This window comes from Rutilus rutilus (genome assembly GCF_951802725.1).
Source record: "Rutilus rutilus genome assembly, chromosome: 11".
NCBI lineage: Eukaryota > Metazoa > Chordata > Actinopteri > Cypriniformes > Leuciscidae > Rutilus > Rutilus rutilus.
Window position 1 is genome coordinate 25,609,367 of NC_140216.1, and position 19,583 is coordinate 25,628,949.

The 19,583-nt window shown below is 39.0% G+C and overlaps 1 protein-coding gene and 1 long non-coding RNA gene across 3 annotated transcripts in view; one reads left to right on the forward strand and one right to left on the reverse strand.

Annotated features, from left to right (window-relative positions):
* p3h4 (prolyl 3-hydroxylase family member 4 (inactive)) overlaps window positions 1-19,583 on the forward strand; it is a 112,913-nt gene that overhangs the window by 28,612 nt on the left and 64,718 nt on the right. The gene's annotated exons all lie outside the window — the stretch shown is intronic.
* On the reverse strand, window positions 12,241-17,932 carry LOC311299856. Of its 2 annotated transcripts, XR_014629204.1 has the most exons (8): window positions 15,560-17,932; window positions 15,410-15,470; window positions 14,535-14,653; window positions 14,113-14,410; window positions 13,875-14,010; window positions 13,690-13,783; window positions 13,480-13,599; window positions 12,241-13,372 (listed from the first exon to the last, which is right to left on the reverse strand). It is a non-coding gene; the product is annotated as an uncharacterized lncRNA (long non-coding RNA). The 2 variants fall into 2 exon arrangements; XR_014629205.1 differs by having other exon boundaries at window positions 15,410-17,930.

Below are 19,583 nucleotides of genomic sequence, written 5' to 3' on the forward strand. Positions count from 1 at the left end.
TACTGACTTGATACATTTATTGATTCAAATTATGATTTCATTGAATAATTTAATGTTCTAATAAATTACTTTTGATTTAACTTAACAAACGGTGTGGTCTCCCCTATGTCATTGCTACTGTGAGCCAGGTAGTCGTGACAGGATATAAACAAACAAGTAAACAACAATTAATGTCAAATGCATTCACATTTTATTTGAATAAAGTAGGACTGACCGATTATGACAAAAATTATAATTGTTGATTATTCCCTTGAAATTGTAATTGCGATCATTAATTACGATTATCACAACATTGAATGATGTTTTGAATAGTTTGGCCATGGGACCCACATATCCCCATGGTCATCAAGCCGCGACCCACCTTTTTAGGAATTATATAGGCCTATTATAATACATTTGTTTACACAAAAATTGTTGACACACAAGTTCTGTCCCCCTTTACTTAACATACAAATTTTTTTTTAAGAATATGACAAATACTGATAAACAGTAGGCACTTCGAGGTTAAGCTATTAAATAGTAGTCCCAAACTAGTTTTTGTTAATACAATCTTGGTATGAGCCACCACAGTCATATAAAAATATACAAAATAACCAGTAAGTGGCATTTTGTTATGGAAACAAACAACAATTAGACTACCATGGTGATACACAATACTTAGAGGAACTGGTAAAGAAACATGGAAACTGCTCCTGATAAATAGCAACACACATGAGTCATGACGTACCAATAACGTAATTTATTGGTATTTTACTTTTATTTCTTAACTTGCTAATTTACGACGTTGCATTCTCGTATGTCTTTTGTACTTTAGTGAAGTGATACAGCGGACAGGAAAATCCGTTTTTCTGAGGTGAGAGACTTTGCGCTGCTGCTGGCGCGTCACGCATGGCGATGACGTCACAGATAGGCAGACTGAATCAAGTAACATTTAATGCCTTTATCATTAAAAGTGCTAAGAAAAAACATCCATATAAAGTCTGACGTGCTTAAATCCAATGCGTTATTTCCTAGTATCGATACAATCGACCTTTTAAAACGATGTTAGATCGATATATGTCGTCCGGAAGACCAACTTGCCGAGCACAGATCGATGTAGTTGGATCGTAGGAATATAAATCGATACATCGATGTAGTTGATGAATCGTTCCACCCCTAACGTTTACACATCTAAACTTGACAAAGGTTATAAAAAGGTCCAAAATCGGTCGAGTCATACCTGAACGTCTATAACACGTTTTAATCACGTGTAGATCAAACAATTTACATGTGATCATTTAGCAGACGTTTTTATTAAAATCGACTTAAATCAATCAGTCCAAAAGGAGGGCAACATATAGGCTACAAGAGCTGTAACAAGTTTCAGTTGGTCAGGTGCAGACGAAAAAGATGTCTTAACATTTTTTTTTTTTTTAATTGGCTAAAGACTCTGCTGCTGCTGTAATTGAGAAAGGCAGGCCATTCCAATAACACATTATTTGTGGACTTAAGCAAAAAGAACAGTTCTGATTTAGCATAACATTTTATTGTACATATTACGTTTTTGACTGGTTACAAACGTTCATCCAAATATCTCCCTTTGTGTAGGCTACAGCAGAACAAAGAAATATCCAGGTTTGGAACAACTTGAGGAGAGAATTACTGAATTTTCACTTTTGGGTGAACAATCCCAGTAACACGTGACAGAGTGAAACAAGTTTTTTTTTGTAACCACCACCCTCAGCTCTTCCTGGAGCATGTTTAAAGGGGTCATATAATGCCATTTTTGTACAAGCTAATATGATTCTTTAGGGTCTAAATTAAAAGTTTGTAATATACTTTAATTAAAAATTCTCATTAGTATTGTAAGAACACTCATTTTACCTGGTCAAAAACAGCTCTGTTTTCAGCACGCCGTTTAAGTGCATGTGTCTTTAAATGATAATGAGCTTTGCTCACCCCGCCCCTCTGTTCTGTGCGTACACCGTTTGTAATAATAACACAATAACCATAACGCGTTGTTCATTATAAACGTGGGATTAAGAATTATATTGAGAACGTCGTACATAGAAAACATGCCTTAATGTACCCTGAGTGTAAACAGCCGCATTCATCGTGAAGCGTGCTAGCGATTTGCAAAGATTAATATAAATATTAATTTAAAGGTTAATAAAACGTTACACTCACTTCTTCTTCTGGAGGTGCAGCAGGAACACAAATAGTTGGTACCGATCCTTTTTTCAGGAGCAGCTTCTTAGCAAAATGATTCGCGCAAACATGAAAGCATTGACGTTGATCATGGGGAATATTCCCTTCGAAAACAAAACTCAGCCACTGCGTCTTCAGCGGTTCGGATTTAGGAACATCAAAATGACTGCTGTGTTCCTTATTACACCCAAGAACAGAACACCACAATCGCTAAGACGCCATTCTGCTCATAGACAGTGCTCAGCGTATCAACAACGACCGCGCGGACTATGATTGACAGCTCGCTCATGAGCAAGGGCGGGTCTGTGTTGAAACGCTGCTGTCAATCAACAATCGTGGGAGGGGCCGGCTTGATTTGAGAGAGGGGAAAACATATAAGAAGATAAAAAAATAAAAAAACACTGGGTGGATTTTTATCATTTTATGATGGTTGTGTACAGGCACTGCCAACACACATTTCAGTACAATCAACTTGTAAAAGTGCATGTACCATTATATGACCCCTTTAAGGTGTTCCACCATAGCGGCATCAATTTCCAAATCGGTTGCATTTGGGCTCCACCTCTTCACAGCATCTGAGGGAAGAGAAGATAATAATAATAATAATAATAATAATAATAATAATCAAAACAAAAAGTAGAAAAAAAATTACATTCAATTATTTTCAAAATGTTTTTATGGTCCTACAACAAAATAAAAAAAATAAATGGAACAAGATTTTGCACCCGTTTCCTGAATGAAAAGTTAGAAAAAGGTAAATGAACATGTATAAAAAAAAAAAAAGGTATAATAATGTCAAAAGATGAAATGCGTGCTAGATTAGTGAAAAAAACTGCATTTGTCCCCGCACACTTAAATACCACTGAAGTGCCCTTGATTTTAGCCGATTCCGATTTAATTTTTTTCTAACCACTTTACAGCACACACAAATATTTATTTTCGATCTTTTCTTTAACCCTTTCACGCGTAAGTTTAAAATATTCCAACTGACATGTTTCCATGGCGACGCGTCACGCGATACACCGCAGCCACAATAATATGACAGATGTGTCGCTTTTATTTCGCTTTTCCTTTTCTATTCAAAATATTCACAAACTTGCTTACCATGTCATCAACTAGCCTATCTGATATTCCGATTCTCTAATACATGTAAGTGAGTGTGTTTGGTCGTTTAAAAACCTTTATAAATAATCTTGATCTATAACATGAGATGGGCGCCGCAATCTTGTACTGTCAGTCGGATTTACAGCACGTGAATTCATCAGTTTCTCCCGAAATAAATGCAAGAAAGTGGCCGGTGAACTGAGAAGAATAGAGTAAACTTTATAGTTACTTCCACTATGTTTGTCTGATATGAATAACACATGTCGGCAAATTATTTTTGAATAGATTGTTATTGCTGCTTCCACAGACATCAGTGTGTATTTTACAAACTTCAAATGTATTGTTTTACTCGTGCTTATGTGTATTTAAATATCTGAAACCTAAAATAAACATTATGAGGTTGAAAACACTGCTTTACGGTAGTTGTGATATATGACAGCGCTGAACGCGTCCGACTCTGGCTCAGCGCCGGCCAACGCGCAAAAGCACAGTTTGAATCTGGCAGTTATGAGACGTCACTGAACATTCTAAATGTGGCACCGTACTCTCAGGGGCACAGAAATAAAAATCCCATATATGAGACCGTACCGCTCAAAAGGTTAATCATGCGGCGCCCGAGTGCATTTGACCGGCATAAAATCGGCATATGTCAGACTGACCGGCCGGTCGCCGGTAATGGCCGATCACGTGAAAATCTGCCAATTCCGGTCACCAGCCGATCGATCGGTGCATCTCTAGTAACAAGTGCTATGAACTATATGTCTTATCCATATCCTAGATATGGCTAGATAAATAATAAGTTATTCATGGCTTACACTGAAATTGTGTTTTTATTTCTTGTTTTCAGTCTGGCTGACTGTCTGAGCCAGTACGGACATTACAATTTCTGAACAAGTGGTGTGTGACAGGTTAAATCCTGATTTCAAGTAATAAAAATTGCTGGGTTTATTATGGTGGGAATCACATATTTTCCTGAAATATTATGCAACAATACACACAAACAATGCAAGGTAAATACATACCTGTTCAAGACTTTGTTCACACAGTCTCTTACTGAAGACCCACCCACTCTGGACAGTTGCTGGACCTAAATGTGACACCACAATCGAAATAATGTAACATGATATTTTAAAAAGGGCACCATTATCGCTTTCTTGGCGTGTGTTGTTTTATATATATATATATATATATATATACACAAATTCTGTCATATTTGAAACTTACACAGATTTTCATGATCTTTGATGTGGTCTTCAAAGAGGTTTAGGGCACTCTCTGAATCCAATGTCTTTATAGTCATTGTAGACTTTCCAGGTTCCAGAATGCCAGCTATTCGGTGAATTTCCTCTTTTATTCATAAAACATAGAAAAAACCTTCCTTTGGAACCCTGAAAGAAAAGTACAATTCAGTACATTTAATATGTACACACACCTGGACACATGACTAATTCAATTCTAAACTGAATACGACACTGTCACATTTTGTGTTTATGAAGGGCATAACAGCCTTGTGCAAAATTCAGAATTTCAGAATCCAATTAATTAATTGGAATTTGAATTTAATGAATTAGTTAATTTAATAAGGGCTGTGAAATGATTAATCGCATCCAAAATAAAAGTTTGTATTTACATAATAAATGTGTGTGTACTGTGTATAATTATTTTGTATATTTAAATACACATACGTGCATGTATATTTTTAAGAAAAATGTTATTTACATATAAAATATTTATATTTATATATAATATAAATTATATATAAATATATATACAGTATATACATGCAAATATTTCTTAAATATATACAAGCATGTGTGTGTATTTTATATATATATATATATATATATATATATATATATATATATATAAATTATACACGGTACACACACATTTATTGTGTAAACACAAACTTTTATTTTGGATGCAATTAATCGTTTAACAGCCCTAGATTTATGTGATTTACAGTATAAATAAGTATGTTAACTAAATTTAAGAAGGCAACTCTGAATTTACAGAACAAAAAAATGTTATTTAAAAATAAAAAAATGCAAATACTTTGTTTCTAAATACTTCAGGAACTTTTTAAAAAAAAACTGTTAAGCATGTTAAAGAAATTAATTATTTTAAATATAAATCACGTTTGCACCACATGAAAATTAATCATGTTTACGACCAATTCATCTAGATGAGGAAAACTAAAATCACTTAAATTAAAAAATGTATATGAACTTTTTTTTTTGTACACAACATCCTTAATGATTGTACAATTGCAACAGGTGTTCTTTTTTTGTATTTCAAAATTGGTCTGTAGAAAATCCTTATCAGTCATTGACCCTTTAAATACAGACAATATTTAATCGTATTAGATGATTAGTTAATTGAATTTAATATATTTTATTTTCATATAAAACATTTGCAAAATATGTTATGCATGGCATGTTTGGCCTGATTTTTATTTTGCATTTATACTATTCTAACCACTAGGGGTCAACGTGGAGACGGGTGATGATTGCTTCGAAGTCTCGAGAATATGGCACGTTTGCTTCAACGAAGTCTCGGCACAATATGGCACATTTTCTCTAACTAAATCTAGATCTGCCGATCACTAGTGTAGAGACCCCATGGTGGTTTATAATATTAACGAATAACTAACATTACCCTACTGACATTTAGCCTATAGAATTTTTTTTGCCAAATTCAAACTAAATTTAAGTTGACAATATGTGCATGCTTTTGATTCCTTCGTCTAAAACAAGTAAAAGTCAACCACAATAATAAAACATAAGAAAATATACTTACACGACAGTAGATTACCAATTCAACACAACAAGGCGATCTCCTCTGGCCTACTCTCCTCGTGGTTGTTGAAATATGAAAACGCGATAACGTTATTTCACGAGATAATCTATTCTATCGCGGGATGTTGCAATATCGCGCGTTTCGTTACTACTTTTGGCAGCATAGTTTTGGCAATCAACGCCTATCTGTTTTACATGCATAAATGTCATAAAAATTATATAATCGAATGATAATGTACAGAAAATAGGTTGAATGACTAAAATGCAGTGCCTTCACAATCAAATAACATCACCACTTTGTGAATATAATTTAAATAAAGATGTAAATACAAATAATTGTGTATTTTATAAAAATTTCCTGCTTTTAACAACATGAAAAATACTATAATATTTAATAAACTATAGTAAAAAATAGCTACTATGGTTTATAGTACTTATAACACGTTGTAAATGAATACTACAGCATATAGGCTAGTGTTAACTATAGTGAACTGATAAACTTTAAAACAAACTATACTATACTTTAGTTTTTACTAAAGTAAACTGTAGTGTACTGTATTATAAGAAAACTTTGTAAATCACTGGGTAAAGTAATTTTATATTAGGCTACTGTAGTTATGTTACCACAACAACTATATACATACCACAACAACTATATACATACCACAAAACATTAATTCAAGTACTTTACTACGGGTTAAAAGCACTCAAGTATGTACTGTAAATTACTATAGTATAGCCTATGTATTTTTTGCAATAGGGGGGTCTTAATTGAGACGTATAAAGGACGTCAGAAGACATTCTGTATTGACGTATTCTGTATTGTGTATTGACGTCCACTGACATCCTTTATACGTCTAAGCAAGACCCCCCTATTGCAAAAAAAATACTCTTTAAAAAATAACTTAAATGAATTATTGCAGTTGTATTAACCAAGGCATAAGCACAATTGCTTTTTCATATTTCATAAGGATTCCATCGAGGGTCATGATGGACTATAAATGCACGTGTAAAGGACGTCACCTACTGGACGTCCTTTCACAACAGTATATTGAACTACACGTAAGCCTAGCTAAAAGTCAAAGCAACAATTGTATGCAACCCCAGAGAAATGTAGACATGTACTAACGTTTCTGGATGCATTTTTTTGCAAAGTTCTGTGTTACATATTTTTACATATTTTTGCCATCCTACCGCAACTATTTTTGGCCAGGGACTCAACGTTGCCGTCGGACCAATGTTTGCTGGTATATTTTTGGCATCAAAGATCTCTGAGAAGTGATTTCCCAAAAAGATTGAAACCACAACAGTCATAGATCCTCTTCTTAATATTATTAATTCATCTTTGTCATTAGGATCACCAAAAACTTTAAAGCTGGCTATTATTAAACCATTTCTTAAAAAAACACAACTCGAATCTTCCTTTTCTGTCAAAGATACTAGAAAAGGCGGTATCCTCACAACTAAGTTCCTTAAAAAAAAAAAAAAAAGGTATCTGCGAGGATTTCCAGTCTGGATTTAGACTGTACTATAGTACTGAGACAGCTCTCATTAGAGTCACAAATTATTTGCTCTTATCTTTTGATCGTGGTTGTATCTCTCTATTAGTGTTACTTGATCTTAGTACTGCATTTGATACTATTGACCAAAACATTCTTTTAACCCTTAGGGGTCCAAAGTGTTTTTGGGGTCCTTGAGATGTTTTGACATGACCTTACATTTGTGCTTTTTTTCAGTTGCTTATAAACATATTAATGGCAAAAGTGTCATTACACTCTATTCAGCACAAACAGGGCTACCATAATATGTGAGCAACATGTATGTACATGTTTGTAGATTTGAGAGAATAATGGTTATGTATGGTTATTGAAAAAAAAAAAAAAAAGTAAGTTTCTGAAATAAGGCCACAAAACACATAATAAAAATGTCTATACAAGACTTTTGACTAATGGATGTTGTCGCCTAGAGTTTTTGCTTCAAAATTATGTGAAAATCATCCTGCCTACTCATTCACATAAAACAGCACATTGATTTAAATTTTGTAACACACTTTTTGTTTAGAAAGACAATATCTTTGGGGGCATGAATGATCATGAATAATGCTGTGATTCACACCTGAGAAAACAATGACCTGCATAATGAGTTCAGTTCAGTTCATCTTTATTCGTTTCCCGAAGGCAATTTGGTTGCAGCATACAAGCATACACATAAAACAATGTCTCACACACATACAAGAAATACAGTACCCAATAAATACATTTACCTTGAGTTTAAAAACTTTACAGCTGAGGGGATAAATGAATTTTTGAACCGATTCGTTTTACTAAGCGGAGTTCTGTACCGGCTACCAGAAGGGAGGAGATGGAACTCATAATACAAGGGGTGGGAATCAACTAACAAAATGGTCTGGGCTTTACCCAAAGCCTGTCAATGGTATAACTGGGCCATAGTCATCTGCTTCCTCCCCGTTATTTTATTTCCCTGATTTACAATACTCTCAATACGATTTTTATTTTTCACGTTCAGAGAATTGAACCAGCAAAACAAAGAAAAAGATAAAAGTGATTCAATATAGGATTTGTAAAACATGCACATCAATGTTTTATCCACATTAAATGATCTTAGTTTCCGCAAACAATACAATCTTTGCTGCCCCCTCTTGCACAAAGCATCAGTATTTGCGGAAAAAGTCCATTTACAATCTAAGACAGTACCCAAATACTTGTACTGTTCAACACTCTGGATACCCGCTCCATTAATACTTATTTGCTTATCATCAATTGATTTTCCCCTCAATCTAAAATCAAAAGTCCTCTCTTTAATTTTCAGAACATTAAGTTTTAAAAAAGCATTCTGACACCAAACAATAAAATCATCAACCACAGGACCGTGCATAGAATCCTCCTCACTCAATAAGCTAACAATTACAGAGTCATCAGCAGATTTTATGATATGCCTGTTACTAAACCTACTCTTACAATCATTAGTATACAGAATAAATAATAAGGGAGAGAGGACACATCCTTGAGGTGACCCGGTAGATGACACGAGCCATTCAGAAAAACAGTCATTTACTTTGACTCTCTGTGTTCTCTGCACAAGGAAATCTCAAATCCAGCCTACCAAATAAAAATCCAACCCAAATTCTTCAATGAGTTTCTCAACTAAAATATGTGGCTGAATGGTGTTGAAGGCAGATGAAAAATCAATAAAAATTAATTTAACAAAAGTTTTCGGCTTCTCTAAATGCTGAAATATTAAATGTAAGAGAGTTGCAACTGCATCCTCTACACCTCGTTTATCCCTGTACGCAAATTGAAGAGGATCTAGACATCTCTCTGTCCTTTGCATAATTTCTCTCTTAACTAATTTTTCCAAACATTTCATAACTAGGGATGTGAGCACCACAGGTCTAAAATCATCTATTATCTGTGCATTCTGTTTTTTTGGCAATGGAATAACAATAGACTGCTTCCACCGTGCAGGTACTTGTTGTAGTTGTAGGAACCAAACAAAAATCTCATAAAATATTGGTCCTAACTGCTCAGCACATTCCTTGAGTAAACGGCCCCCTATATTATCAGGCCCCGGTGCCTTCCTAATTTTACACTGTTTAAAAGCTGTTATCACATCCCCCACATCAAAAGGGACACATACATTCTCTCCGCTTATCCTACATTTATTTTTCAAAAACCTCAATTTCCAGTTTAAAATTATACGTATCAAATCTTAAATGAAAATGATTAAAATCCTGCGCTAAAGCTGCATCTGAACTGAATCCGTTCAAACTAGTTCTATTATTTATTTTCCTACTATCCTGACCTGTTATTAAATACATCCCCTCCCAAACAGAACCTAATTTTCCCTTTTTCATTTTGAACTCGAGATCTTCCTTATAAGCTGCTTTAGCCCTCTTAATTTCGCACTTAATTTCTCTTTTTAGCATATAATGCTCTACAATATTTCCCTCTTTGAAAGCCCTATTTCTTTTTGACAGAAGAATCTTGAGTGATTTTGTAACCCACGGTTTACTATTTGAAAATTTCTTAAACGATTTCACAGGTATTAACATATCCTCACAAAACGTCACATAACTACAAATTTCATCTGTTACTTGATCAATGTCCAAACCAGAGTCCATAAAAACAGTCCAGTCTGTACAATCCAGACACCCTTTTAAACGTAATGTAGCATCTTCAGACCAGTCTTTCATCTTGATTACCTGTGCCTTTTCACGTTTCAGAACAGTTTTATATATAGGGACAAGTAATACCATATTGTGATCAGAGGATCCCAAAGGCGGTTTACCAAATGACTTATAAGCTCCTTTAATCGATCCATAACACAAATCCAAAATTTTGTTGGAAAAAAAAGTTGGCCAAGTTACATACTGATTGAAATGGCCCAGTGATTTCTTCAAAGTACACTTATTAAAATCTCCCAGAATAAAACCGGGTGCGTCAGGAGATGCAGATTACAGTTCATGAACCACACGTTCAATCTCCCTTACCGCATTATCTTAATTTGCTCGGGGATGAATATAAACAACCGTAACGAACAGCTGAGGAAACTCCCGGGGCAAGTACTGAGGTCTTAGTGCCACAGTCAGTAACTCAATGCCTTTCGTGCACACTCTCCCCTTAACGTACGCAGATTTGCACCAGTTTTCTCTAATATACAGACATACCCCACCTACTTACCGGTTACCGTCTCATCCCGATCCATGCGAACGGGCACTCCGAATTCATCCAGTCGTAGGCTCGAATCCAAATCCCCCTCGGAGAGCCAAGTCTCCGTGAACGCCGTCACGCAAACATTCCTGAAGTCATGCTGGAATTTCACCATAGCTTGAAGCTCATCCGTCTTTTTCCTTAGAGACTGCACATTCGTTAACAAAATTGTAGGGAGAGGAATTTTAGAAAGAATCTGTTTTTTTTTTTTTTTCTGGCGAACGTACTCGGTTACTAACGTAACCTCGGTTCTCTCTAGAGAGAGGAACGAGTACTGCGTAGAATACGCTAGGGGAAAATCCTTTTCCACGAGAATACTGAAGCCAAAAAATTATCCTTAATTTTGTATTAATGTAAAACGCGTTGCGGCAGCATACAGACATAGGCGAGGCAGCTCGCGCGCCTATTGGCTGGTCTGCTGGCAACTGCTTAAGCCTATCGAGCGATACCTAGAGTGACGTCAGACCCAATGAGGGCGCTTCGCGCCCACTGCGTCACGTCCCGCCGAAACGGGCGTGGCTTAGGTCTATAAATACCGCTCGCAGGCTTGATATCTCTGGTTTTTCATAGTCGAAGCAACCAGAGCGCGTGCATGCACGGCAGGATACGCAGTACTCGTTCCTCTCTCTAGCGAGAACCGAGGTTACGTTAGTAACCGAGTACGTTCTCTTACGAGAGATACTCTCGTACTGCGTAGAATACGCTAGGGGAACCTACTGTAAAAGGCCGTGCGTGCTGGGATCTGATACTATAGACTCAAGGGCGACAGCCCGGAGTTCATACAGTACACAATCACCCAGGGGACTCACAGGGAATCCTGGAAGAGGAGGGGCTTAGCCACTATCTTCCTACATGGCAGCATAGAGCAGCACTGCAATACTCAATAGCTGCATAACTGACAGTGTCAGTGTATGAGATTTGGCCACACTAGACCGACAGTAGTCTGGCCTGTAGTGCGGGAACCTCTAGGTTGTAAAACCTTATAAATGTAGACGGAGAGGCCCAGCCTGCCGCCATACAAATATCTTGCAAGGCAATCCCACTTGACCAGGCCCACGATGAAGCCATGCTTCTCGTGGAGTGCGCCCTGACACCCAGTGGGCACTGCATGCCCCTGGTTGTGTAAGCTAGCGCTATTGCGTCCACTATCCATCTGGATAGGGTTTGTTTCGAAGCGGCTAGTCCCTTAGAACGCCCGCTGAATGAAACAAAGAGCTGCTCCGTCTGTCTGAAAACAGACGAGCGAGACACATAAGCTCTTAATGCCCTGACTGGGCAAAGGGAGCTTTCGTCCATGTTCCCTTCAGTGACTGGCAGGGCAGACAGGGAGATGACCTGTGCTCTGAATGGTGTATTGAGGGATTTAGGAACATAACCGTGCTTAGGTTTGAGTATAACTCTAGAGTCATTAGGCCCAAATTCCATGCACGTCGCGCTTACTGAGAGCGCGTGTAAGTCCCCTATGCGCTTCACTGAAGCGAGAGCCAGAAGAAACGCCGTCTTGAAAGACAGGTGTTTAAGATCAATCTTCTGCAAGGGCTCGAATGGATGACCTTTCATGGCTTCCAGTACCGTAGAAAGGTCCCATATAGGGACTGTGGGAGGTCTGGGAGGATTCAGTCTCTTAGCTCCTCTAAGGAAGCGAATGACTAAATCGTTCCTTTCAATTGACTGGCCAAGCGTGGTCGAAGAGAACACTGCTATGGCTGCCACATACACTGCATGAAAATTGGGATTTCCGACCCCGTAAACGGCCGTAAATCTCCCTAATTTTCGGCAGTTAACGACAATTTACAGCCTGTGAACGTCGCGTTCGTCTGTGCCGAATATTGCCGGAAACGAACCATGACGTATGCAGAGCGCTCGCGCCGGAGGTGTGAATGGCTCTAATTACCATATGAATAGCAGCTCCCGCCAGAGAAAGGCTTGAATTTCCTCACTCACTATTGGTTGAACCCACGTGGTTTAAACAAGAAAAATCACTCGTGATTGGTTGGCAGATCTGTTACTATTGGTCACCCTCGCTCATTAAAAATTCAAAAAATTATAATATTCATATAAATAATAATATATAAATTATTTTTTTATATTCATAATATGCTATTCTGTGGTATATTCATGTCATTGTTAACCTATGGACTACACTATTATTACCATCAAGGACATGAATTTATAAAGGAATGGAAAATTTGCCAGGGACATGCTGTTTATTCAAAGAAAGAGCTTTATTAGCACAGACACAAAACAATATACACCTATGTACAAAGCATAGATCATCTGCACACACAACAAATTGGAAGCTCAGTGTCTGTTTTCATCTTCGGAGCTGTAGTAGGTGACTAGCGGCGTTCTCTCTGAATTCGATCCACTTTGAAAACGTCTGTGGTGCGTTGCCCTGTATTTAGGAGTCGCCTCTAATCTTGACTGCAGCGTAGCACAGAGCTCTGTGAGCTCCTGGCTGGTGGTTGAACTTCATCGGACATTAGATCTATGGTGGCGCACTTCCAAATGCCCACGTCATCCTCACCTAGCACACCGTCTCGCTTCTAACAGCTGTAAAAACAACCAATACAGACAATCAGTACTGTGATGCACTGTGTATGGACACAAAACATCTATTAATGCACGTGAAAAATAGTCACATTGACTAAAAATCGTACCCTCTTTCTTCTCGCTCGACTCCGAGCTGAACTCTTCACAGCTTCGGCCTGCAATGCCAGATCTGGTTGTTTGTACCTGAAGCTCCTGCGTACTGTCTCGTAGTATGTCTTACAGGCAAGCTGGAAAACAATTAAATGAGAGTGATATGAATAAAAACAACTCAAGTCACAGTAAAATGAAACAAGGAGAAAATAGTCAAAGTTACTTACAATGTCGTCATGATCAGCGTCATGAAAATCTGGACTTGCAGACATAGCTCTGAGTAAATGTGAGGTTACGCCCTCGTTATGAGGCGAGGTTACTCTATGGAAACAAAATGTATGATTAAGATCGTAAACTATAACGGATCTATTTTCTTATACAAGAGAATGAAAGCATATTCTTTGAATCTTACCTTTAAAATGTTTGTAAGTTTTTATGAAAGAAAAAAAATAAAAGAATGTAAGATTCTTTTTTTTTTTTTTTTTATCTTGATCCAGTTCGTAGCGCCCACAATTTGTCTCAGAGTTGTGAAGATGGCATACTGCTTCCTGTAAATTACAGGATTATTTACAATTATTAAACAAATAATAGCCATCAATCCCATGACCTCTTGCTTTATGATGAAATCATGAAAAACAGAATATTCTTACATTTCACAAGGCCTGACAAAATACAGCTGCAGGTAACTAGCGGCATTCTGTCTGAATTCGGTCCATTTTGCAGACGTCTGTGGTGCGTTGCCCTGTACTTTGGAGTCGACTCTAATCTCGACTGCAGCGTGGTACAGAGCTCGGTGAGCTCCTGGCTGCGACAGGACGGAGGTCGCACAATCCATCCAGACACCCCGCCAACGATGCCGTCTTCCTCATCAGACATCAGGTCTATGGTAGCACACTTCCGAAGGCCCACCTCATCCTCAGCTAGCACACTCTGTCTCGCTTCTAGCAGCTGTTAAAACCAATAAAGACAATCAGTACTGCGCAATGCACTGCGTATGGACAACACACATCTATTAATGCACCTGAAAAATAGTCACATTGACCAAAAACGAATCTAATCTAATAAATCTTACCGTCTTTCTTCTCGCTCGACTCCGAGCTGAATTCACCACAGCTTCCGCCTGCAATGCAAGATCTGGTTGTTTGTACCTGAAGCTCCTGCGCACTGTCGTGTAATATGTCTTAAAGGCAGCTGGAAAACAATTAATTGAGAGTGATATTAATAAGAACAACATAAGTCACAGTAAAATTAATAAGAACAACATAAGTCACAGTAAATTTAAACAAAGGAGAAAAAATGCAACCGGGTGAAATTGCAGAAATACACACCGGAAGCAAACTATGCTTTTTGAAATTGGGGTTTTATTCTGACTGCTGTTTAAAATAAGTGACAGCGGTCAATGGAAGCACAATTAAACAGATAAAAGTCTGATTAAGAAAAAAGTTTGCCTTGTTCGAAGAGATTTCACAAGAAAAAAAATAGATTTCACTAGTTAAACAAAAAAAAAAAAAAAAAAATTGTAGAAACAGTTTACAGTAAATTTGAAGATGACAATCAAATGTCACAAAAAGCTTAACCAGTGGATCAATGCCCAAATCCACAGAGTACTTAACTCAATTCAAACTGAAATACAGTGTAATACACTGCAACTGGTCAGATTTAAATTGATTTCTCCAAACCAAAATATGTTAGGCTACAATTAAATACGATAACACAAACTGGAATACGGCAGTGGCTGAAGTAACGTTAGGCCTAAGTTACAAGAGAAATAAAAGCACTTTAACAAAGCCACAACCCACGTTTAATCATGCCATGCGGAACCAGAAATATGCATTTAACCATAAAGTTATACTGTATAATCACAGAATATAGATTCAACTCATTAACAGATTTGTCAAATAAACATGCCATCAGTAATTTCCCCCATAAACCATAAAACGTACATACCCAATCCTTTACCGTCCGATCACCACGAGGTTCACTCGTCACACATGCGCTCCAAATAAATCTATAAACAAAAATGTACACATCAAATGTTCTTTTAACTTCGCTTCACAACTTATTTCTGCATATTAAAGATATTGGAGTAATATTTACCAAGAAAGAAGAACGTATAACACAGAGTCCGATCGATGCACGCACCGTCATGGAGCTCTCCTGAACAATGAAAAATGGCTGCCGTTCTCTGGTCGCGCGCACGCATCCAGCACAAGTGAATAGTATCGCGAGAAGAGAGGGATTTCTTAAAGGGGCCACAAACATTTTTAATGCAAAATAGAAACGAGGTACATTTTATGTAAACAACTCTAATCGTAGTTGTAACTCTATATGTACAGTAGGCATAATTCTTGTCATTGCGTATGTATATGCAGCATGAGTCAAATACAATCTTCTGTTCATGTTGTATTATGCACAGTGGTTGGGCTCTAAGATATTGTGATGCTGTTTGCATGGAATGCACATTTTACCTTTGTGGCAAAGCCTGATTGAAATTAATTGTTGAAATAAATGGTTTTGTGTCTTTTTTACATAACATTGGCTATTGCTAATGACACATAGTAACTAATCTAGCTACTTTCATTAAATATATCAATTTAAGCTAAAATGTAAGAGGGTCATTCTATGAAAATGTCCATTTTTCTGTCCCTAGCCTTTACAGAAATATTACACTTAAAAAACACTTTAGGGTTACAATTTCTTTACATTTTAAAATAAAACAATATGTTATTTGAACAATTACACCCTCTTGAGCCATCAATGTGGCAATATTTGATTTTTATGAATTATATATAATTTCAAGCACCACAGAAGTGCTCGTCCCCACAGTCATGTACAGAGGGAAAATGCTTTATTTTGAGGTCAATAACAGATTTTTACACCATTTAAAATACAATAATGTATACATAACTATCAAATATATTATGTAAATGATATATATATAAAAAAAATGCAGAATACATATTATAAAATTTATAATGAAAGTAGTGGTCCCCTGGAGTTGTGTCACTGGTGTTACCGTTAAACAAAAATCTCTTATTTTGAAATAAAAATCACACTGCTATAGCTTATGTTTGTATGCAGGCCTACGGAATTTATATTCACAATACTTAATAACTAATATTATTTTATTGCATTTATATTAGTTGTTTGAAGAGTTACAAAAAAGCGGTTGGTCTTAACACAAGTTTCAGCCGGCAAGTCGGTCGGACTAAAAGGGGGAAAAAATAAATAATTGGGTCGGTAGGCTACTAAATTGACAGGGTCGGTCGGGTTACGGCAAACAAGAATATTTTTAAGGATGGCCTTAGACTATTGTAACTCACTTTATTTTGGGCTATCTCAGGCCTCTCTCTCTCGTCTACAGCTAGTTCAAAACGCAGCGGCTAGACTTCTCACCGGGACACGCAAATATGAGTCGATCACCCCTATTTTATTCAAACTCCACTGGCTACCTGTCACATTCAGGATTGATTTTAAAATTGTACTATTTGTGTATAAAGCTCTTAACAAACCGGCCCCCCAATATCTGACCAATCTCCTCTGCCCGTACACTCCATCTCGTACTTTGAGATCCAGTGATCACTGTCTTCTCATCGTGCCCAGATCCAGACTTAAAAAACGAGGCGACTGCACTTTTGCGACTGCAGGCCCAAAACTTTGGAACAGTCTACCCCTCTATATCAGACTAGCTCCCTCAATTTCCATCTTCAAAACATCCTTGAAAACTTTTAATACCCCTTGACACAACTATTGTTTTTTTTTTAATTGTCCTGTTTCTGCCCTGCATTTTATCCATTGCCCTGTACAGCACTTTGGTCAGCCTTGGCTGTTTTTAATTTTGCGTTATAAATAAATATTGTATTTTTTTTAGAATTAAGTTAATACCTTTGAGTCACCTGGGATAAAACTCCCCCTGCTACCCTCATTTGCATTTGTAAAGCTCACAGCAGTCTCATTTACATGTTAAAGCATTAGAGGGAGGGGGGTCACGGGGCAAGCAAGTCCCACGTCAATTTCCGACAATTTCCGACAGTTTGCAGTGTTGCCTGTAAATTGCCGTTTGCAGTCGTAAACCTGAACTTCCACGACAATCTACAGCGCCGGTAACTGTCGAAAATCCCACTTTTCATGCAGTGATAGACTTTGAGCGTGGAAGGGGACCTGCCCTTATCCAACAGCTCCTGTAGGAAGGAGAGAACCTCCGTCACACCGCAATGGAGGGGTGACACACCACGAGCTGTGCACCAGCCAGAAAACACCGACCATTTGGAGGCATAGAGACGTCGCGTAGACGGAGCTCTAGCCTGCGTGATAGTGTTTAACACTCCCTGTGGGAGGTCAGCGGGTACCCGTTGATGGCCCACACATGAAGGGACCACAGCTCTGGGTGAGGATGCCAGATCGAGCCGTTGGCTTGAGAGAGGAGATCCCTCCTCAGAGGCACTGGCCACGGGGCGGTGCTTGCTAACTGCATCACAATTGGGAACCAAGGTTGGCTCATCCAAAGTGGGGCTACAAGCAGCACTGAGCATCTTTCTTCCCTGACCCGTTCTACCACCTGTGTCAGGAGGGAGACGGGGGGAAAAGCGTAGAGAGGACGGCGAGGCCACTCGTGGGTCAGCGCGTCCTTGCTCTTCGAGAAAAATTCTGGACAGTGAGCGTTTTCTTGAGACGCGAACAGGTCTACTTCCGCTCTGCCGAATTTCCTCCACAGCAGCTGGACTGTCTGTGGGTGCAAAGACCATTCTCCTGTCGGAACCTGGTTCCTGGACAGTCTGTCTGGCCCTATATTTAGGAGCCCTGGCACGTGCGCTGCTCTCAGCGAGAGTGGTTAGCCTGTACAGAGTCAGGGACCTGAGGCCGCCCTGGCGATTTATGTAGGACACCACTGAGACGTTGTCTGAACGTATTAGCTCGTGGTGTCCCCTTATCAGGGGACAAAAGCGCGTGAGCGCCTTGCTCACTGCCAACATTTCGAGGCAGTTGATATGTAGGAGCTTCTCCTGCTTTGACCATTGGCCAAAAAGCGGTCTGCCCTCGAGCAGCGCTCCCCATCCCGAGGTGGATGCGTCCGTGGACACCACCGTCACTCTCGAGGAAGTCCCCAGGCTTACACCTGATTGGTACCAGTCTTTTGCCTCCCAAGGTTTCAGAGCTGCAATGCACGCTTGATTGACCTTGAAGCGAAGCCGACCGGAGGCCCACGCTGTGCGTGGCACTCTCTTTTTGAGCCAGAACTGCAGTGGGCGCATGCGCAGAAGGCCCAACTGGAGAACTGATGATGCTGAGGCCATCAGACCTAGCATCCTTTGAAATGTCTTGAGAGGGACTATCGCGCCGCAGCGGAACGAGCCGGCTGTGCGCCAAATGTCCAGTGTGCGCTGAGATGACAGGCGTGCTGTCATTAGCAGCGAGTTCAGTTATATTCCCAGAAAAGATATAATCTGTCTGGGGAATAGCGAGCTCTTTTCCCAGTTCACTGCGAGACCGAGATTCTCGAGGTGATCGAGTAAAATGGTCCTGTGCTCCACGAGCTCTGAGTGAGATTGGGCTAGAATCAGCCAGTCGTCCAAATAGTTCAGCACTCGTATGCCCCGCAGTCTGAGGGGTGCGAGCGCTGCGTCCATGCACTTCGTAAATGTACGGGGTGCCAGGGACAAGCCGAAAGGCAGGACTGTGTACTGATATGCCTGGCCCTCGAAGGCGAATCTCAAAAATCGCCTGTGACGTGACGCTATCTGTATTTGAAAATACGCGTCCTTTAGATCTATTGACACAAACCAGTCCCCTCGGCGGACATGCGCAAGGATTTTTCCGGTCGTGAGCATCCTGAACTGGCGCTTCACAAGCGCTCTGTTCAGCTGCCGCAGATCTAGTATGGGTCTGAGACCCCCGTCTTTCTTGGGCACCAGGAAGTATCTGCTGTAAAGCCCCCCTTCGCTTTGAGCTTGAGATAGGGGTTCTATAGCCCCTTTGCTCAACAGTTTCAGAATCTCGGCTCGAAGTAGATGAGCTACTTTCGATTCTACCGTGGTCTCGACGCGCGCTATGTAGCGGCGCGGACGCCGGCGAAACTGCAGCGAATAGCCTTCTTTTATGATGTTCAGCACCCATCTCGAAA